The sequence below is a fragment of the Plectropomus leopardus genome, chromosome 15 (assembly GCF_026936395.1).
Source record: "Plectropomus leopardus strain MGB_pleo_1.0 chromosome 15, ASM2693639v1, whole genome shotgun sequence".
NCBI classification, from domain to species: Eukaryota; Metazoa; Chordata; class Actinopteri; order Perciformes; family Serranidae; genus Plectropomus; species Plectropomus leopardus.
This window is the reverse complement of record NC_142190.1, coordinates 25,554,084-25,577,824: the sequence shown is the minus strand read 5'-3', so window position 1 is coordinate 25,577,824 and position 23,741 is coordinate 25,554,084. Positions and strand designations below refer to the sequence as shown.

The 23,741-nt window shown below is 39.3% G+C and overlaps 1 protein-coding gene across 1 annotated transcript in view; it reads left to right on the top strand.

The window, feature by feature from the left end:
- The window catches only part of LOC121952680 (sorting nexin-19-like), a 116,908-nt gene that overhangs the window by 23,486 nt on the left and 69,681 nt on the right, over positions 1-23,741 (top strand). The window lies entirely within an intron of this gene.

Below are 23,741 nucleotides of genomic sequence, written 5' to 3'. Positions count from 1 at the left end.
TTGAGTCATTCATCTGAACTACTGACCCACAGTTGAAGAAAAGTCCAGTGACACTAGTTGGGCTCCTTTGATATTGTAGCTATGAATAAATACATGAAAGGGAAATCATTTCAGTAAAGTAAGGTGAATTTGTAGTATATAGTATGTGATACCCCCTTGATTTAAACAAAACTTAATGGTTTATCAGCTGTTCTTTTTTTGCTGTATTTGATACAAAATCCATATAAATATGTTATATGTTAAAGTACAATATAAAAGCACCCAAAGGACAGACATTTTTTTATTAATGGGATGATTTTGGAAAAGAGACGATATGATATTTTTGTTTTTTCAGGAAACAGCCTTTGGGAAGCTCGCACCTAAGGGATGGATGAGGATTGTAACATCTTAGCAGCCGTATAGTTAATTAGCAAGGGAGGGTTTGTACTTACAGTTATGTAACAGGATTTTAACAATCATTTATGCTTTTTTATACTTTCCTTGTGTGACTGTTTTGTGGTTATAGTATTTATTTGTTGGAAACTTTCACTTTATATTTTCAGTGATGAAGGTGCAGCATCCTCTAGAGGCTTGCCATCTCTGTGTCTAGTCCTTATTGAATATTTGCTGAAAACACTGCCCTATTGTGGTGTATGTATGTATAGACTGTGTTTTTACCCATTCTGTGGAGGCTCTTGTTTTCCCAGACACATGCTGAAACTTGGTGGAATACAGTGCAAAGTTTTCCACCAATTATATTAGTAGCAAGTTATTTTTCACATTCGTACAGTATGTTTTGTCACTAGCAGTATTATTATTTTTTTTTTTACAGTCAAAAAACTTTCACTAGATAACTTTAACAGAGTGCAGTTTCTGCAGTGTGTATATAATTCTTGTGGAAAATTAGAGTCCACTTTGAGCCAAACAGAATTGCCCTTTAGCTTTGTTAAACCAATTATAAATCAAATCAAATCTCCTTATGCAGTGTTTATAAACATTACAAAAGCAGTTCAGTGAATTACATTACAAATGATTTAAAACTCCACAATTTCCCAACACTCCAAAGAAAACTGCCAACCACGGGGGAATGCATGTGGTGCATTGCGTAGTGCATTATGTAGCGCATCGCAAGCATTTCCATTGGTAAAAGTGGGCATGGTTTTAAAACAGTCTTTTAAAAGTGTTGCGTTTAGTCATTTCAACACTACTCTCGCCCGACCGCTGATCGTCCTACTCTCCTGCGACCCTTTTTGAGTGAACATTGGACACCTTGATCAAACCTGGTCTATCCAAACGGTAAGCAGTCTACACTTTTACCCAATTTTAAAAAAAATCTAACACTGATGGTTAGTCATTCAATCTGTATTATGCTTTTTTAAAAAAAAAAAGTGTGAAAAAAAGTGTGATTCACTAGATGCCTTACTTACTGTGGTGGCAGATGTGGAAAATAATCCTCTACATAATATTGATGTAGAAGGTTAGTGTTTTAACACATTACATTTTGCTGAATAACGTCTTTTTCTGGTTCAGATTTGAAAGTGGTGTTTGTAGCCTAATTTTTTTCTCTACTTTTTAGTGAATCTTAGACCTACCTCGGGTATAGAAAGAAGTGCCCAAGATAGAGAAGTTTTGGGTCCTTTAAACTACGTTTCAAACGGTAAGTATTTTTTTGTTTGAGTGTGAAACCATTTATTTTACTTAATAAATCAGTTTGTTACACTAAATCACTATGTTTGTGTGTATATAGTTCCAGAGGCTCAGCACAGGCCTGACTGTAAGAGATCCCTAACACAAAAGGAGATCAGAGAGAAGTCTGCCGAGAAAAGAAGGCCCAACAACAATTTGTGGTATGTACAAGAAAAAAAGAAGAAACAAAAAACAAACAAGCTGTGGTTTGTTTCATCCACATTTTAGTGTTGTTTTACATGTATTTAAAACTTGTTTGGGCCCCTGGATGAAATAGAATCAGCTGTAAGTGCTCTGGAGGAGCTGAATACAGTAACCATCAAGGGGGATAAGAGCGCAACACTGCCACAGCGACCCACGTTCAACATCCAAGGTGATGATCATTCTGGTTTTTTTTACGGTGAATTATTAGGTGAATGGTGTAATATACCTGGTGCTGTTTAACAAATGCCGTCTAACAGGATTTGTTGAATAATGGTATAGAGACTCACGCAACTGTTGACTGTGTCCCAGTGTCTGATGTGCAAATACAAGCTAGAGTCCCGGTGTCTAACGAATCAAGTCAAACCGTCATCTCAGTGTCTGATAAAGCCTGTCAGGCTAGTGTCGCTGCCTGTAAGAGAGCAATGGGGGTCATTGATCTTCTCTCCACAGACCCCATTTGTCAAAGCCAGGCAGATACTTTATTAGATCAAACATATCTTCATGCGCTGACCAACGATGAGTTGAATGTGCTTTATGACATTTGTATGAATCCTAATATTTTACCTGCTACCGATGATATTCAAGACAACTTGCCAATACCGCAGGCCTGTGAGCAGAAGTCATTGCACTAGTTAATAACGGACAGATTAGACCAACGTTATACCAAACTTGATACCAAATTAAAACAAGTTGACAACAGACTCAGACGTCTGGAGTCCGTACTTAAAAATCGTATTAAATCAAACGATAATTTCGAAGACTATCTATCAGATCACTTTAAAGTTACTGAAAATACATTTGCCGACTTCATTTCACATACTAAACAGATGTACGGCATGCTGGACTGTTTAGACAGTCAACCGCAGTAGATTTGTGTCATAAGTAATCAGTCACTAATTTCAACAATGGCCCCACCTCATAAAATGTTTAAACACAGTGATGGGGCTGGTCGGTCGGTTGTTGATAATAATAATAATAATAACTCCAATACAACATCTCCTGCACGACCTAATTTTGTAGTGTTTAAACAGTGGTCTGAAGACATGACAGAGAAACTTGATGATACCTGCTTTTAATGTCCTGGAATTGCGCCAGCATGTCGATTTTTGAGACATTGGTGTAAATAACCCAGAGCAGGTGCCTGTTAGGGTCAGAGAGAGGTTGGGTGGTGTTATTGATCAGGCGCTAGAGGCTTCACAACCAGGCAGTGTTGACCACATGCAACCGGTATCCTTCCTTGATGTTATCAAATTTGAAAAGCATTTAAATGTTAAGATTATCATTTTTCATCATGCTGCAGGGCGCAAACGCCTACAGTGTTTCCAAACACATGACACACCTCACAAATAGACCATCTGGTTATACTTGCATAATGAACACTATTACATGATTGAAAGTCCAAAGGAGTTTTTTGGGGCTCCTCATGTCTGTCAGTACTGTTACAGTACGTATGAAACCCCGCTACTACACAACTTCAAGCATCGCTGTAATGTCTGCTTCATACAGTGTTTCAGTACTCAGGCACAACACTGAAATGTGATAAATGTAAACGCATCTGCAAATCCACACATCAGCAACACAAGTTAAAGGAGACCGCACACAATTTGATTCCATGTGACACAATGAAATACTGCGAGGCGTGTGGTAAAACATACAAGCATGGGAAAAACCCTCACAAGTGCGCAACCATTGTGTGCACACACTGCAGGGAGCGCAAATTAGATGGCGAAATTCCTCATCAATGTTTTATTCAATCTCTTAAAAAACAAAAGCCAGATGAAATTTACATTCTGTATGATTTTGAGACCCGTTACCATGACAGCAAGCATGAGGCCAATTTTGTGTGTGCAATGGACATGGATGGAAACAAGTTTTGTTTCAACACTCTAAAGTGTATAAGTGCTTTGGTTAAACATTACAGGCATCCAAAAATTTGCAGCTACACATTTATTGCACACAGCGCATCGGGTTTCAAGTACTTTGCCAAACACGGGATCGCTCCTACTGTATGCTTGAGAGGAAGTAGAGTCATCCTGATGAATGACCAGGCATACCAACAGTGGTGGATAGATTCATGTAGCTTTTTACCCATGAGTCTGGCCAAAACACCGTCAGCCTTGGGTTTTGAGGACTTAGAAAAGGGGTGTTTTCCTCACAGGTTCAACACCAAGGCTAAGGAGTATTATGTAGGTGCATATCCAGATCCCTCCTGCTATGGTTATGAGAGCATGAGTAAGTGTGAGAGGGTTAAATTCATGGCATAGTGTGATACTGTCCACAAGAAAAACTTTGATTTCCAGGCAGAAATGTGCCGCTATTGTGTTAACGCTGTAGAGGTGCTGCACAAGGCATGCACCGTATATCGTGAGACATTTCTGCAGGGCACGCACTGGATTCGTTTACTTTTACCTCTCTGGAATCCAGCTGCATTGTTGTGTTCAAGACACTGTTTCTCCCCAAAGACACATTAGCCTTTACGTACCAAGGGGCATACATAGAGCAAAATAAGTGTTACTCAAATGTGTCGATACAGAGGCTGAAATATGTCGCTCACACAGAAAACAAAACAATAAAGCATGCGCGCAAAGGGGGTGATCAGCGAGTAGGGCAGTATTTTGTGGATGGGAAGAATGTCGCCACAGATATATGCTACGAATTTGCAGGCTGTTTTTTTCGCGGTTGTGTCAAAGTGATTTAAACCCTCTCACCAAGGTGCCCTACAGTGAGCTTTACTGTCTCTTTTGTGAGAAGGTGGCTGCCTTGGGATCACAATATGGTGTGCTGGTTGTTGTGATGTGGGAGTGTGAACGGTTGTTGTTAACCAAAACTAACCCGGCAGTGAAATCATTTTTGACCAGTCTTTATCCAACAGTTCAGTCTACAAATGTCCAATTGGCTACCCCAAATCATTCACAGCAATTTTGACACCATCCAAAATTATTTTGGTTTTATTATGTGCGCTGTGCTACCACCAAGAGGTCTGTATTGCCCCGTACTGCCCTACAGATACCACAACAAGCTCATGTTCCCGCTGTGCCGCACTTGCGCTGAACAGCAGAATCAGAGTAGCGAATGTATGCACGGTGACATTGACAGACAGCTGTCAGGAACATGGGTACCGTTTGAGCTGGAAAAGGCTCTACAAAAGGGGTACCAAATTGTCTGCACTGATGAAGTGTGGCATTTTCCTGACAAGACTGGCAATTTGTTCAAGGTGTATGTCAAGACATGTCTGAAATGCAAACAGGAGGCATCCAGTTACCCCGAACACGTGAAAACTCCTGAGGACCAGCAAAAATACATTGCTGATTACTATGAGAAGGAGAGCATCAGGTTAGACCTGGTCAAGATCCATGTTAACAAGGTAGCCAAGAGTTGTAATAAACTACTCCTGAGGTCTTTGTGGGACAGGTTTAGCCTGAGGAGCAACATGGCGTTGTGCGAGTGGTCACAGATCCAGCCAGATTCACACAATTATTGTTCAGAGACCATTATGATGTGAGGCAGTTTTGTTTCATTTCTGACGACGTGGCCATGGTTCAATGGCGTGGTGCTAACGGTAGGGGGTCCAGGGTAAAGGATGTAAATGTGTTTATAGGTGCCATGACTATCCATGACTTGGGTCTGTACCTAGGGGAATTGACTGATGAGTTAAATGATGGGGGCCCCGAGGAGGACTACATCACAGAGTTTGTGTCAGGGGGGCCAAAGTGCTACGCTTATCGCACACATCAGGGGAAGTGCAAAGGTGTAACAATTAATGCTGTAAATGCTGAAGTGGTTACCCACAAGTCATTGGCAGGGTGAGTTCACGCATTTGTAGCCAACCAGAACACAGGAACCCATTTGACAGCTGTAGTTCAGGTAGTGTACTACAAGCGCAGGGTGCTGCCTGGTTACACAACGCTACCATAAGGATACTAAATCAGATCAGGGTTTGATGGCAGACTACAGCACCCGTTTAGTCTGGTGGTTAGCGATCCTTCTAACTGCGGAAAGACTTTTTTTGTCAAGAGTGTTACTGAAATTGTATCGAGGGTTATTTCACACAATATTGACAACATTGTTTACATTTACTCCTGCTGGCAGTCTTTGTATAATCAGCTCCTTCAGATAAGAGACATTAACTTTATAAACGGTCTGCCAGAATCTCTGTGTGATGATGCGCTACTGTCCCCAGAGAAAAACAGTTTGCAAGAGACAAATTTCACTTTTAGGCAGACAAATGTTTCCGGGTAACACCATTTTTTCTGTAGAAGCGTTTAATGATGCAACCAGTATCCCCTATGGGTGTCTTCTCATAGATTATAAAGCTAAGACACCCGAATATGTAAGACTCAGAACCAATTTTTGTGTTAGACCAGATGGTTGTATATACTCCAAAAATAAATAAATAAATAAATAAATAAATAAAGGGGTAAAAGATGTTGTCACGTGTGCAGAGAAATCTTCCACTGCTGGAGTTGTTATATAAATCATAACAGAGCGCGCAAAAGTTTAATTTTAGTAATGAAAGCATTGACTTTATTAATGCGCTATGTGAAGTAGCCCTCTATGTGATGAGAGGTAACATTCCTCTGAATAAGCACCAGTACAAAGAGTAAAAAAAAAAAATTTTAAAAAAAGCAATAATTAGACTGGTCGTCGACAAAAAGGTTAACATTTTGAAAAAAAGAAAGGCTGTTAACCAATCTGGTGGATTTTTATTACCATTTTTAGGTGCAGCTATTCCGCTTATTACCAGTCTAATTACTTGTGGGTAAAAATGGAGCATACACAAAAAACGTTTCTGGTCCCCCAACACTAGCTGGACTTGTTAAAACAACAGCAGCAGCAGAATACAGGATCCATTAGACGTGGTGCAGAGCGAGGTGGACATCGTATATGAGAAAGCTAAAAAATATGCACATGTTCTCCAGAGACACCTGTCATTGGTATAGCAGGGAGAATGTAAAAAGGGTGTACTGACTCTACAGACTGACTCAACTGACTTTACTCAAGATAAAAAAATTACCAATGACATAACGAATGTATCCTTTTTTTTTACTGCAGCTAAATAATGTATTTTTCTTTTTTTATGTATTTTTTTTACATGCATATTGTAAGCAAATGTTATTTGTTGTTGTCCAATAAAATGTAAATGAATGTCTTTGAACCATTGTCATGTTTCTCAAAACGTGTCTCTATTGGGAATTATCATTTTTACATAACATTATTTACCACATTGTACACATATAAAATTCTCTTCTCGACATACAGTAGTAGGTTGTATTTTGTTAACAAACCATAGCATCGTTACAAATCTGACGGATTTTGTACATGTTGATTAAATATGTAAGGTATCCCTTTTTGTATATAATACAGAAAAGCACATAATGCTGACCACACGTCATTGCATAGTCTCTTTGAACCTGTCTTCTTGAATAAGATATATCTGTACAGTTTTTCACAAGGAAGTTGTTTATCTCAGGCAGAAGTTTATCAGTCAGGAGGGTTGCCAAAACTGTCAAAGAAATACCCCTGTTTGTCTTTTGTGATATAAATAGCCACCCAGTGTTCGCCAGGCATCGAAGAGGGATGAGTGTTTGCAATCAACATGGTAGGAAATGTACTGACAGGGCGTTTGGGGAGCTGGTCACATGCCAGAAAATTTGTACCTTTAATGATTTTTTTTTTTTTTTACAATACTAGTTTTTTTTCTTATTTTTTTTTTTTTTAGTAGTAGTCCATAAGTACTTGTCTTCTGTTTGAGATTTCAATAACTGAATCAAAAACCGAATGGCATATCAGATGTGTGGGGTAGAGGTGTTCTATCGGACTTCCAGCCGGATGTTGCCTGTTTTAATGAGCGACACATTACCTGAATACCCTTCATAAAGCTCCAAGTTGCAAAAGAATAGCGTGTAGCCTGCACCAAAATCTTTGGGAGTTATAGCCGATGATCTGTCCTTTAGATGATGACCGGTGGTTTGTACAAGCTGGTAGTACTCTCGCATGTACTGACCTCTGTACAGGACTGCCCATCCGCGTACAGACCGATAAACTCTGCGTCAAAGTTCTCAAAATTAAAGGGATTACGTGTATATCCTTCTTTCTCCACAAATCCGACAAGGACAAACTTTCGGATTTGACCAATAAAATGTTTTCTTGGTTGCACACCCTTGTTCCAGCGGGGATGGAAAAAGTTTTCAAAGACACCCTATTTATAGCATATTTGGCATTAGTGTGCTATAGAGCTCTGCTGTGTGCCATTCTGACAGGAGGAGCAATTGCAACCTCTTTTACAAACAAACTGGCTGATACAATCTTGACGCTGTGTTGTGCATTTGCAGCCGTCATTAGAGAAAATTCATCTTTCGAACGCATGACTTTCAAAGATAAGTCCACACCATTAGGCAGTAGTTTCTCTTGAAAAAACAAATCTGCATGTATTGGTGAGATTTAGTCAATGATCCGGCTATTTCCAGTGTATCGACCTCTGGCTTCCATCCCCTAGTTGCCGGCGGCTAAAGACGCATTGTTCATTTCATGACAAGTATCTTTGCAAAATAATCCTGTGCTGAACTGCGTGTCTAGTATGTCTCTTCCATAGTTAATTAAACATTCAATTAGAAGAGTGTGCATCCCTGATAGTTTATAAAACCTACATCAGCATCATTAGCCAGGTTTGTACCGTCAGCATTTGTAATCCTCATGTGCATATACAGTGTCAAGTGTCGTTAAGATCCAAATAATCTTCGTTACTGGAAGAAATATAAAATTCTAATGGTCCAGAGGCGGTGATTGCATTTATTGGAGGAATTTCTATAAATGTAGATTTTTCAATGGATGTCTGTGTATATGGAACAGTAAACAGATCCAGCTCAGTTTTTGCACATTCTTCCAATTGGTTATGGATGAGAGCCAAGGTTACTTTAGCCAGAAGAAAAAAAAAGAAAAAATGTGTCCAGAATATGTTTTTTGAGAAGATCCTGGGGATCCTCTCCACAACTTTTTGCAAGGGGCACTATACACATCTGCATCATTCAGTCCGGGAATGGGAGATATTCCCATTTCACAGGAGGCATTGGTGGAGACATCCTTGTGTCCATTGCTTGCCATGGTTGATATGATTGGTCCTTTGGCTTGATTTCAGATGCACACATGCACACGTGCGCATTTACACATGCACAGCAAAAGTGGGGGCTATATACTACTCATGCTGAAACTTGGTGGAATACAGTGCAAACTTTTCCACCAATGATTATAGTAGCAAGTTATTTTTCACATTCTTTCACTAGATAACTTAAACAAAGTGCAGTTTCTGCGGTGTGTATCTAGTTCTTGTGGAATATTAGAGTCCATTTTGAGCCAAACAGAATTGCCCTTTAGCTTTGTTAAACTAATTATAAATCAAATCAAATCTCCTTACGCTGTGTTTGTAAACATTACAAAAGCAAATGAAGCAGTGAATTACATTACAAATGATTTAAAACTCCACAATTTCCCAACACTCCAAAGAAAACTGCCAACCAGGGAGGAAAATACCACAAATCACAATTAATACCCTGTCCAGAGGTGGTTGAGCAGCAATATGAGAACAGCCACAGGGACAGATTGCAAAATATTTTTTGCGCTGAACAGCAGAATCAGAGTAGCGAATGTATGCACGGTGACATTGACAGACAGCTGTCAGGAACATGGGTACCGTTTGAGCTGGAAAAGGCTCTACAAAAGGGGTACTTTGGTATTTATTTTTTGATGAAAAGATGGAGCCAGGATTGGTTTCAGGGTCGACAAGGCCAACGTAAGTAACAAACAAGTCAAACTGAGAAGGTAACAAATAACCTGATAAAGTCATTCATAGATCAAAGAAAAAAAATACAGATTATCTGGTCAAATAAATAAGAAAATAGAAAGAAAATTGTGCAGTGCACTCTAAAGCTAGTTCTGTAACTGTCTCACCCCATGCTCTGAGTGCACATTTATTCTTGATATGATAACCTGCATGCACCTATGAAAGAATGCAAATGTGAGTGAGTGAAAATGCTGAATTATTTTTGATCTGATGAAAATGAGAAGTTTTGTATGGATTATGGGATAGTTATATTCCTTAAGTTTGGAAAAGTAAACAAAGTAGACTTAGTAATACATGCTACAAGTATGAAGGCATTCAGGATATACCGTTCATGTTTTCCAGTAATTAATATATTTGGTCTCACACCTACAGTATGTATACATGGAAACTGATAGTCTGCATTGCAAGTCTGTTTGGTGCCAGATACTACTAAATTGATATCAGAATGCCGACGCCCCATCTGAGTAGATTTTTGCTGTTAGACATAATTTAGTCAGTCTAAATGTCAGTATATTTTAGCACTATTTAGTTAAACATATTTTCCAGTATAACGTTATTATTGACAATTTGAGAATTTATTGGCAGTCAGGTTAAAGTGAATCTGTAGTCTAGTGGCAGTTGCAACTGTGCCAGCAGTAGGAGGAGCAAAATTTAAGTTTATCTCGATAAATTAAGGAACAAAAAAAAAACATAATCTACCTTTTTATGTTACATTTAGGCGTGTGGTCTTTTGTGGGTTTAATCTTGGGGTTAAGGCAAAGATTAGGTTGAAAAAAACACATTTTAGGTTACGGTGCTAGCTTGTCCAAAAAGTGACGACTGGATGCGAGCTGATGAGACCTCACATCAGGTACACAACATTTGTTGCCCTGCCCCTGGGTGAAATGCCATGTTTTTTTTCAGAAAGTCTTGGTTGGAAAGAGAAAAAGATGAGTTGTGCTGCAGATGGCATCTTGGCTCCTTATGCAGTTCACTGTTCCATGGGAGCAAAAATCACCTGCAGGAGATGTTATCAAGTTGACCTCTGCAATCTGTTAATGCGTCTCTTACATAGTTCGTACACCCGCACGCACGCACACACACACATGCACACATAGACACACACACACACACATACACACACATGCACCCACAGACACACACACACACACACACACACTAGTACACTTATCTTATGTCATGCCTATCATTTATGCCGGTTGATGAATGTTATATGGAACACACAACAAAATACAACCACAGCTGCAACAATGCAAAATACTCTTGAAGTACAGAATGTATAAGGAAGATTTTGCTTTTGAGTTGCAGCCCTTTCTGGCTCTAAGTGATGTCAAAGCTTGATATCCTCTTCTCCTCTGTTATCATTACTACATCTCAGACATTTATGCTTTTAGAATTATAAACAGCAAAGCAAATGCCATTAATCATTAAATAAACAATGCCAATAAGGGATGATCTAGAATCTGCCACTGGTAATTTATCATGAGGTAGGTAGCTCATGTCATATCCTTGCTTGAGTTTAGCTTTCATTCAGTGAACTGTTATTGCCTGAGAAAGGCTAATTGCAAAAGTTAATTACCACTTGTTTGTTGTACTAGACGAGACTGACTCCAACTCTCATTCTTTCAGACTAATTACTGCCGTCTCATAGATTCAGACCATTGGCTGTCCTATTCCTCCTCTACACCAGACATGTGTAATAGTCTGGTAATGTCTATGTAATGTTTGGCATTTTCCAAACCAGAGTGCTCCGGTAGTTGTTTATTAAAATAACCCAGTGACGCAGCTTCCAGAGGGTGATGTCCAAAATGAAAAATAGTAACTTGTTAGAGGTGAAAGGTGTGACCACAGACTTAAGAGGCCACAAGGATGCAGTGTCTGTGACATCAACCACATGTCTCTGTTAGGAATGTTGTCAAGCCTGGATTTGGGTTTGCCAATCTAAATTTGGCCAAAGAGGAGGCAGCCTGCTGTGACAAGCAAGAGTAAGCTACCAAGACTGATGGCGAGATCTGTCAGTCAAGACTCTGTGTCACTGGGGAGTGTGCTATTTACTTTAAGTTTTTCAGACTAATGAATACACAAAAGAAACACAAAATGTTTAAAGAGGTAATATTCTCACACCTATTTTCATTAAAAACAGAGAAATATAACTGTTCACCTGTTCAGTTGGTTAACTCATAATAAAACTGCACTTCATTCAGACAGAAACAAAATAAACCTCACCCAAGCCATCTTGGTAAGAGTTGCTAGTAATCTAGTTAAGTCCACAGTTAAGTCCACTGTTCCAACAATCACCAACTCTGGTTTGGTTGAAATAAACCCTTATTTCAGCAAGTTACATGTTAAAAACATCACATTATTCCCCACACTGGCCACCGGCTGTTTACAGTCCTGACACTTATTCCTCCACTACTAGGTGTCACGGTGTCTCTCAGCTCAGCTCGACATGCAGCTAAGGGCCACAGGCTGAAATCAAACATTGGGCACCTGCCCTACCAGGTGAGCTGCTCGGTGCCCTGATGTCTGTACCTCTTTTGTTGTAGGATGATTTAGGCAGTATTCATACAGCCTCTGTTCATCTTCTGCATGAACAAACAAACAGGATCAGAAACACATCAAGCCAGCCAATCCAGGGAAAACATAATTTCCCCATCTTGTCAACTGGCTCCAAACAAACTGTCGCTACAAACATGTTTAAAACCTCATTGTCTATTTAATATTTAACATGTTGTGGAAAATATTTGTGGCTTCAATTTTGTTCTCTGTATTTCTATAGAGAGTCTGAGTTTTAATGGTGCTGCATCCTGTGACCATTTGAGTGGGTTGCCTTCTGAGCTTTTTACCTATAACTAAGACTTTGTGTCTCACATGTTTATTTGATCGTTTTCACTGTGCGATTTGATGCAATCACATAATACTGGGTTGTAACATCGTCATGGGAACTACAATAGATAATTATGGTGTCGATCATAGTTATTCTGTTATCTTTGTTTGCTACTATTATGTTCAGTAGTTGCCGAAATTGCCCTTAATTGTTTGCTGCTCAGTTGCTCAAGCTTTCTGGTTGACTCACTGAGACGTTTATGCAAATCAAGTTGTGGCACAAATATGCCCCCTGAAATAGTGCTTGAACAGACCAATCCAAATTCAATCACAGCTGAAGCATACTTTGCACACAGATGGAATGGCCTCTCCCTCACATGCTTGGCTTGTTGGCTGCTTTGCCTGCTGAGGTCCTGCAGCAATAATCACAGCCAAATGGAGCAAACTGCACAGTCTTGTGAATGACCTGCACCTGTTAAAAACCTCTCTTGTTTCTTTCAGTAATTGACAGAGCTAATACACAGTGCACAAAGTCTAGCTGAATTCTACTACCTGTCATTATTAGATACAGGTGCATGTACAGGAGTGATGCGTGGATTGCAGTTATAACTGCAGGCACTGTGGATTGGGCAGATCGCGTCATAATAATTAACATTCTTTTTAGTAATGAAATGAAATAAAATAACTCCTACCTGTTGCCATTTTCAGTGTACCAAAAAAGAATTTTAATGTTAAGGGTATACTATGTGGGATTGTTGCTGTTTGTAAACACACTTGCCATCTGAAGTAAAAGCAAAAGCCGACCGCAGATTCACTCTGTGGCCTTTTGCCTCACTGTCTTTGCAGGTTTTTTTTTACTCTGTCTCTTGGATGCATTCTGCTTGCGGTTCCTGGTTGCTACCTGAGCACTGTCGGGGCAAAGGCCCATAAGTGTCCTGAGCACCGAAAATAGGACGAAGAAAAAAAAAAATAGGCAGAGGGCAGAGTCTTCGCATAAAAATACACCGCCACACACCTCTAGTGGGTCATAAGTGATGATTGAGACGGATTACTTCTCCATGAGTCTATACATTGTTTTTTCAGTCCTATATAGTATATTTTTCAAAAAATGTTCATCTATTTAAAATCACCTTACTTCAGTGTACTTTAGCGTAATATGTTACCATATCATCAAGCTTATTAATGACACTGAGTTATTGAATACTTCAAATTGCCAAATCCAATTTCATTATTTTTGTCTGGGTTTCCAGGATAAGATTCTTCTCAATAATATTGTTTATTTAAAAACAAACAGATCAAACAACTTAAACATCTTTTGAGATGCTTTTGTGGACCGTTCCCTGTCAGCTGAAGTCTAGGCCAGCCTCTCTGTAAAGCGGGCATATGTCTTGCGGCCAAGCACGCCATTAACTGGGGAATTAGAAACCCTGAGAAGTTGTTAATCACCACAGTCATTCACATTCCACATAGATTCTACTCTGCTCAAGACCTCTGTGAGCTGTGGATGGGGCATGGTCTGGGGGAAGCTGGGCCAATGCTATTGGACCCAATGGTCTTTAATTAGAGGGAGAGCTTGGCAGGGACTGATGGAGGAGAAAGGCTCTCAGGATGTGAGTCCAGGGTGAGAGGGTTCACACACAAAACACTGGCTTTTCATCACCGCATGACTCACTCAGTTTGTGTGTAAAGTGCAGTGTATGTGTGGATGTGTGTGCGCGTGCGTCAGACAGGGAAAGTGAGAAAATGTGTGTGTGCGCTCGTACTGTACGCTTGTGTGCGTGTGCGCACACGCCGGCCCGTGCATGTGTTTCTTACCTCACTGCTCAGGCATTCCAGTAGAGAAAGTGGTGTGAAGAGAAAGAGTGGCTCTCACAGTGTGGGTATTCATGGATCTGGCCCCTGTGGGCCGGTCCGGGCTCCAGTGTTCACAGACAAAGCCTCTCCAGCAGGACCCAGACACACTCACATAGAAAGGGGAGCAACAGAAGGAGAGGAACGCAAGAGAGGGGGAGACAAGGTAACGGGGGGAAGAAAAAGGAGACGGGGCGGGAGGGGGCAGTAGGAAGACAGTCCGTGTGGCAGCTCCTGTTCCCCCAAGAATGCAGGTGTGATAGGTTGTCATAAAAAACTGGACCAACCTAAACCTGCTCTTCTTTGATCCAAAAATCAGAAATGACATGTTTAATAAGTTATATACTAGCACTTAATATTACTCCCAAAGTCTAGGCGTCAGTTATAACGGAGATGCTCTATAGTGTCCCACTGTACTGTAACTTCACTTTAAGAAGTTGTCACACTGGAAGACACTTGCACTCCCCGCACTCACCACCGCCTTTATTCTTCTTTTTTTTTCTCCTTGCTCCTGGCGGACTCCATAAATCTCTCTCTCCTCCTGGGGAACGAGCTCCTCCCTCTCTTTTTACATCAGCCAATCACATCTCTCTCTTCCAGCGCTCTCTACTCCCTCTAGCATTAAGCCAGCAGCTTGAGCTCTTAGGATTCCATGAGAGTTTCTTCCACTTGGCCGTCCTGTCAATGCTCCCCCTGCCTGGCCCCTTCCCTAGATCGGGTAGCCTGGTTCACTGTGTCCTTAAACAACCCGTGTGCATGTACAGGAAAGGGGCCCCAAAGTGGGGAGGCCCATCTCCAACCCTTAGTTTTTAGAGACAGACTCGCGCTGCAGAATCTCTGAGTTTTTCTTATTGATGGATTTCAAGATTTAATTGCCATCATCAAGAGAAATATTAATGCTATCCATTGAATAATGTAGATAAAGACAGTATATACACAGTGCTTGTATGTTCTGTGCATAAAATGTGCATATACTGTATGTGTGTGTATGTTTGATTGCTACTTGTGTAGAACAACAGGACATTTTAAAATCAAGACACTGGCGTATTGTAAAGATAAGCATCTTTTCATTTTATCATTAGGGATATATTTGCATACAGCTTTGGTAATTTAGGCAATATTTATTGTAATCTCATCTTTCACTGTATGCGCCTTCATACACTGACGTGTACCTTCAGCTATGCAGGTTATCAAATTCTTTGGTGTTTGAATAACATTGCCCACTCAAAAAGAAACCAGCTCCTTTGGGTTTAGTAGATTAAGTAGTCTTCATAGGTATTCAGAGGCTGTTGATGTTGTCATTCTTTGATGAGATTTAAGTGAATGCTATTTGTCAGAATATTTTTCCTTATGCACAAGATGAAGTACAGAATTCTGAAATATTTTCACTAATTCAAAACCATTTGTAATACTTTTTTAAAAATCTTCAGGTAAACATTTTTTTGCAACCACTCCTTATAAAGTATTTTTTAAAGGGTCTGGTGCTTCACGTGTATTGAGTTTTGTTCTTTTGAGATGTTAAAGATTAATTGGTTTATGAATTCAAATTTGGCACATAACATACCATTTAATAGTGGAAGTAATACATTCATTTTGATGTTCCATTTTAGACATCTCTGCAGTGTCGCTGAGGAAGGCACACAATTAAATAGTAGCACTTTTGATTTTGATACAACTTCAAACTGTCTTAACTCATCCTTCTCTGTATGGTGCTCCCCAACTTTGGACACCTGTCTGTTTGAGATGGATGGATGGTTGGTACCTGCTGGGATGAAATTGATGACCTTGTCCTGAAGCAGACAGATGATGTCCATTATGCAGTTAAACTAATGATTTGAGTTGTGATATGCATCATGAGTTTCATGTTTGAAGGCCACGATTGGCAAAGTTACAACTGACTTTATATACTCAGATGTGTAATTGTTTTTGACGGTTGCCTATAGTGTATTTTCTACATGAATTAATTAAATAATAGGTAAGGAATTTGTGGGAAAAGTAGAAGGTAGCATTTTATACAGCAGATTTCATGAGGCTTTAGAATCTGTATGAGTGTTTGCCAACTAAAGCTGTGAAAGTAGAGGATAATGTGGGTGCTTGTAGTAAGACCTGGTCTAAATAAGTGGAAGCACAAGCGGTACAAGGTGGCACAATGGGGGTTTTTGGAAGGGAAATAAGCATGTGCTTGACTGATATGGCCACATTTTGTAAACAGCAAGGATCAGTAGCTTGTGAGGAAAAAGCCTGACACACAAAAGAAAAAGCAAAGTTCAGTTTGCAGTGGAACATGTTGCTAGTGGGATGGCTTTATAGAATTCATTTTCTAAGACGATTCGATGAATGTCTCCACATGCTCCTAATTTTGCCATGGATACACACAGTGTTTGCTGTAGGAACACAGTTAAAACACAATTTCTCAAGGCTGAATCTCAAATTGAGTGCATGAACCTACTAAAATGACGAAGAGAGCACCTTTTGATTGGGTTTGATTTGCAGATGTTTTGGGGTGCACTCCATGTCTTGCACTGATTAGATGTAGCCTACTTTTTAGTTAATGCATGCAGGGATGAAGCTGGATATTATCAGGATGGCAACATAGTTATCTAAAGGTACAATCAGCAGAACATTTCTTAGCATTGTTTTTTACACTGTTTCATTCAGTTTATTGTTTAATATACATACCATGAAATAGATTAGCCTATTTTATTGATGTTCCCGGTACAGTTGTGCATCAACAACTTGACAGATCTGTAAATGAAGGCCATACATGTTGCGTCCTCGTCCTTAACTCAATCAGACAACTCACATGGAGTGGATCAAATATGATGATGGAATACAGAGCTTATTTAGGCTCTGACCAAGTCACTAAATGGGGACTGAATTAAGGAGAGCTAAACTCAGAGCTTACAGTTGGATGCTGAAGATGGCACTTAATGGAATCCTATATTGAGCTGCTACAGTAATAGCAGCAGTGGTGTGAAAGAGCAAAGGGAGAGCTGAATATGAGTTCGAGTAAGTAGCATAAGATACTGTATGGCTATACCCATATTTAGAGATGCATCATATCAATTCAGAAAAACCTGAAACCACAAATTGCTCATCTGTCATTGACTATGTAAACGTAATATTTCACCATTTTTCTGAACATGATAATATTCTGAATTTGAATTACGTTTGAATTTCTGAAATGGGCCTTTTTCCAAATGTAGAATTTTCCACTTAAGACAAGGGATATTATTTGGCTTTTATTCTTTGGCTATGTATTCAAATTTGGAATTGGGGGTTTCACCCCAGTTTTCAACACAGGGCCTCTTGCCGGTTTACAGTAAGCTCTGTACATTGTATAAATCAACAGTTTGACTGGTTGTAGGATAGCATTACATGCTTAAAAGAAAAGCCCAAAGTTCTGGTCTAAAGAAGAAACAAACCTTTATTAGGAAACCCTTCGATATCAACAGGTTATTTTTTTTTTTTTTTGATATATGCAAATAATGCACCACTAACCTTTTCAAGAAGGTGGGTGAAAGAATGAAAAAAGTAGGCTTCATATAGTCCAACAAGTCCGCCCCATGTGAAAAACTTTGAAAACATCCTATTTTGATGCAAAGAAGCAAAATGACAAGCGGCTTCAGCTGTTCCACTTTTCTATATTTTGACGTGATAAACGACATGTTAGGGCATGTTAATCAGAATATCAGTAAGCGGGAATATTAGTGGAATAAGAATATTGTCTTTTTCGGAATAAGGGCAAAAAACTGAATACTGCGTGCATGTGAACATAGTCGTTGTTAGGCCACTCTGTCGAATGAACCATTGCAGGTTTCTGAAAGAATGTCTTCACAATAGAGAAACTACCTGCCTTTTACACGTTTTGATCATGAATGGCTGTTGAATACAGGGATATCGCGGGCACAGTAGACACACTGTCATATGGCTTTATGATCCCTTTGACTCCTGCTCCCCTCAAATCCCCGGTGACCAAGAGGCCATGACCCCGGCATCTGCCAGCAGTGGCAGAAGGAGAGGCAAGCTATGACTGTCTGAGTCACACCTAGACAGATGCTGTGTAAGATGAAGTCTCAGCAGTGAACCCGCCCCTGCACTCACTGCCACTGGCTGAAAGTCTCATAGGGCAAGATGAGTCATTAGACATCGATCCCGACTTTTTTGGCTCCAAGCTACACAAAATTATTTGAAGCAGACACTTTAGATATTAGGAACACCCTAGAAGGACTCTGTTTGGTCTAAAACTGCAGTAAAATGTGTCTCACTGTAAAATGTGAAAGTCTGAAGCCAAATGTTTAAATTTTATAGGGTTTGCTCAATGTGGCCTAATAAGGAATACCATTTAAAAGTCTGTAAAAACAGTATGTGGCATTTTTGTGAGAACTTAAGCAAGTGTCAAAATTCTGTCACTAAGAGTGATACCTCAAGGGAACATGGTTGTCACTCAGATCGGTCTATCAACACACCACTGAAATTTTTTTTCCATATGAGATTTTGTGGAAGATTTTATTGTTGCTGGTATCAACATTTACCTTTACAAAGATGTCCTGTAATTCATACAGTCATAGTGTCACAGGTGGAAGAAGGCCAAAATACCACTCACACTTAAGAATACTTACAATGATAAGGACTAGAAATTGCACCTCAAATGCAAAATTGCAGTGGTGAGTGTTACAGTGGACCTAAATCCAGACTTTAAACATGCCCTTAGAAAATGATTGGTGTCTAAACGTTTGTCTATCTTCGAGAAGCTGGCCTCACTTAAACAAAATAATCATCTTGGGAAAAAAAACTTGAATCACCAGAAAATGCCAATAGCAATCACTTCAACAAAAGTTGAACACCAAACAAAATCAAACAGCCATGGACTACTGATTATTCAATAATAATAAAAATAATGAAAAAATAATAACTGGCTAATAACAACAACAATAATAAATATGGTGATTATTATTTTTGTTGTTGTTGTTGTTGTTTAAAAGTAATAATTTATAATAATAAAATTTTATTTCATTTTCCTCTTGAACAGTTAATATCACTTATTCTTGCTTTATCGGTTACTTTAAAGGCAAAATTGTAGTTCAATCACCCTAATGTTTAAGGGTAATAATAAAACCTTAGTTTTTATTAAGCAAAAAAATGCTCACTCTTGTCAACAGCAAGGTAGTAATACTAGACATAGTGCAGTACTTTTGTCCTCCTCACACACTTTCAACATTTTTTTTTACCTTTATTTTGTTGGGGTTTTTTTTAACTTTTATTTATTAATTTATTTTATCATTTTTTTGGGAAGTTAGTATGACATACTTCAATAATTTGTGATGTTAATGGAGACAGCATTCACTTTTTGCAGAACCCTTCACAACTTATTTCATTATAAAAAAAAATTCCCATGTCCTCAAGAATTTTTTTTGAGAAACATTCATTTGGTAATCGTCATAGGATTTATATTTAATTTTCAGACACACTCATTTAATTGATATGAAAGTGTAGAAATGATTATTGTTGAAATTCTTTGCTTTTGGCACATCCTCATCTTTTGATTATAATTCTGGTGTTGTAGCTACATTGACTCGTACAATGTATCCGGGCGAGGGTTATAAAAGTAGTTAAACATGGTGCATATTTTTTTGTCTTGAACAAAGCACTATTCATGTGAGTGAGTATTTGTTTGTGCTCTTAATGTGTGCAGCGTTGCATGAATGCAAGCTAAGTTTGATGCACGTAAGTGAAGCTGTTTGCCTCCTTCCTTCCTGTGTGTTCTGAAATCTCCTTTGCTGCAGACAGTCTGGGGTGCAGAGATGGTGGATGGTGTGGGGTGTGGTGAGGGTGGAGGGGGGGTAGGCAGCGGACATGGCAGCAGGCCAGAATCAATTGGCAGTGTAATGAGATGGCCTGGTGCCAGGTAACCATGGAGCTACCCTCTTTGCCTGTCTACCAGTGCAGAGTTCAAAATTAAACTGAATGAATGAGAGAGAGAGGAGGGAGAGGAGGGAGGGGAGGGAAATAAGGGTCTGAAATGGCAGGAGTGGAGGGTGAGAGAAAGAAAGAAATGGCAAGAGAGGAGGGTGGCTGATGAGGCTCTGTGGGCTATTTCAAAGCACTGCTGTACAATTTAACTTGAGCCCTTATTTCAGAGAAGGAAGATGGAGGGGGTAAACTCCCGATCCACCCGGGATTTTTGTACCCTGGAATATCTGGAAATACAGCTTCTATCCATCTGCATTTTGCTACTGTGCACTGCCAGCATTTAAGACGAGAACAAACGCTCCTCACAAAGAACGAAAAAAATGTGACCTCCCTGAGTTTTCTTCCTTGATGTCGAGCTGCTTCTTTTACAAGTCTCATGGCATTAGTCGCTTTAATTTGCCTGTAAATCTCATTTCTTCATCCCCTCCTTGAGCCACACTCTTCCTCCTGTCATGGAAGATGTGTTAATATTGAGCATTTGGCTGCATTCTTAAAGTGATTAGTACAAGCCAGTGGATCCTGCAGATGAATAGAAATTGAGCAATTAATACAGTAATTAGATCTTTTTCTCCTTCCTACAGCTTTACCCCTGCTATGTCATTGTGCTCGCTCCTTTCTCAACTCCTTGTGCAAAGCATCTTTAGAAGCAGGGAGCCACCAATAATGGATAGTTTTGCTTTGTCTCTGTCTGATGAACACAATTTAGTGGTATGTTTTCAAACACTGCAGGACAGTCAAACCATGATTAGTAGAAAGTTTTGTCAATACTTTTTATTAAGATTATAGTAATGTTGAGAGAGAAAATACAACATTTCAAAAGTTAGGAGAACTTAATGATTTCACTTTACAATTGATTTACATTTATTCAAGTGTGTCAAGTGGAAACTTAAAGATAATTTTAATGTTTATATGTATGATTTTAGTGAGATTAATAGATGTGGATAATGCAACTTTTTGGTAATTTATTTATTTATTTTTTGTTTTCCAGTATGATACATTTAACTTATAATTAGCAATCACATCCAACATAATGGAAGAAAATTAATCATTGAAAGAAGTTTGATTTTTATCTTTTTCTTTTTGCAAAAAAACCAATAAACCCAGCTTTCTTTTAATTTTTTTTTTTAAAGCCAATTTATGTTAATCAAAGCTTGTCAAGTAAGCAGGGTATGTGCAGGATAAAGTTTTTTCTCAAGTGGCAAAGATTAAGTTGCTTTCTGACTCAAAGAGAGCTTCTTCACTGTCTAGAAACTGGCCAAACCTAGCTCAGACAGGGCAGATCCGGCTGAGCCAAGCCACCAGCTTGTTTTGTGTCGTCTTTTTCCTGCTATGGTGATAATTGTTGAGCATGGCTAAACATTATATAGATTATATACTGTGCATGTGTTGTTTGACTAAGGACTGAAGTGCTGCTTATCCTGATTTGACCTTTACTTTGACGAGGATGCTGTCTTAGGTTTTCTAATCAGTGAGGGAGGGCGAGCGTGATATACTACGAGTCTGTCTGTACAGTAAAAAGCATGTTCAGCAGTGGGCCTCATGGCCTGTGAAAAATGCTCAGGCACTCTGTGCTGAAATGGCCCAGACTTTGAGAGTTTTGAGTGCACGTTGAGAGGGAGACGAGACAGTGGGCCAAGATGTCTGTGGTGTGGATTAATGGGGAGGACTGGAGAAAGGGTGCCGCAGTTGTGCGTGAGCAGAATATTTGATGGGGGAAGCGAGAGGAGGGAACACTGAGGGACAAGCAACTGCAAGAGATGGGTGAGATGAAAGGGGGAAAAAGATAAAAATGGACTAAAACATCAAGCAGCAGAGATGTAAGAGTGTGAATGAAAATGTACAGTGATAAATAGGACTGCTGCCTCTCGTCTCCCACTGCTGCTTTATCCTGCTCTCTTGTCTGATTGCACTCTACAGTGTAGGCTTTAAACATTCATTCTGTTGCACAGGACTGAACATAGGGGTAAAAAATCTGCACCAAGGCCTTTAGACACCACAGTCTAGTTCGATGTTTAGAGACCTCTAAATACAACACAGAGGAAAAGAAAACGATTAAGAGAATGAAAAAAAGGCAATAAGGCAGTTTTTTGTGAATGTGTGCTTTATTATGTAGGTGAGGCCTTTGCTTACATGAAACAACAAATTTTTCTGAGTTACAGGATTACTTTAAGTCCCGTGAGACATTCTGTGGGCCCACTTGTAATCATTATGGAATCACTTCTTATTTTATGAACTACACACTTCTTCTCTTTTTGTTCCTCTAGCAAAGTCTCTGACAGATGGGTAAATCTTCTCTCCTTATGTCTGCTTTTGATTGTCGTTAGCAGAAACATTTTGGGAGACAAAATGCCTTTTGTTAGTCAAAACACTCCAAATGAGTTACATAGTGTATATACCGATACTCTGATTTGCATACTTACAGGATCAGGAATGTTTGTAATTTGGAGTTGTGAATCTGAAGATTGAGTACTGTGATATTACAGACCCATTATTTTTATTATTATTATTATTATTATTATTTTTAATGTTTTTTTAAGCATGTGCTTCATTGATGGAAAAACGGGAATGTAGCAGTGTAAGAGGGGATGTGCTGGGACGACTGAGAATTCAGTGCCGCTGGAGTAAGAACCAGGCTTCTGCATGGGTCCAATTTTTAAGACCAGCTCACAAACAGGAAGCAGGACGTACAATACCGCACCCACCCTGCCACCTGCAAGTATGACAAATTAATTCTGCAACCAGACCCAGCCCGCCGACAGACGGTCCCAGCCGAAACTGCAAATCCTATAATAACCATTCACCACACATGTGAAACTAAGATATAATATATAAAAACGAAATACACTTTAAAAGGAAATACAATTCAAATGATTTTATATTCTCATAATATTGAGCAGCACATCGCCACAGTTAACTGTTAGTAATTCACCTGACTGAAGCAGCTCTTATACTCCAGCTGGCACAGAAGAAAAAGCCAACACACAAAGTCAGCAGTCAGAGGATTAAAACCCAAAAATAAATTTAATTGTTATTTTTTCATTTTTTTGTATTTATCATCCAACACCCACGTTCGACCCACGTGTTCTTATTTGCACCCAGAACTGAATTTAGAAATAAAATTAACACAAAATGCCACCTGCAAAACCTTTTTGCGGGTCACCTGCCGGGTAAGCGCAGATTCCCCGCCGCCGTGCAGAATTCTAGTAAGAACTCAGCCTTAATGGCATGTTAGACCCTTTATTGTTTGTTTGATGTTCGAATATGAACACAACTCCAAATGTCATTTAGGTCAAATTACAAATGCTAGTCAGCACATATATGTATATATTTTCAGCATTAACCTACATCCAGCCTTTAGGCTTTAAAATGTCAGCAGTGCTGGATT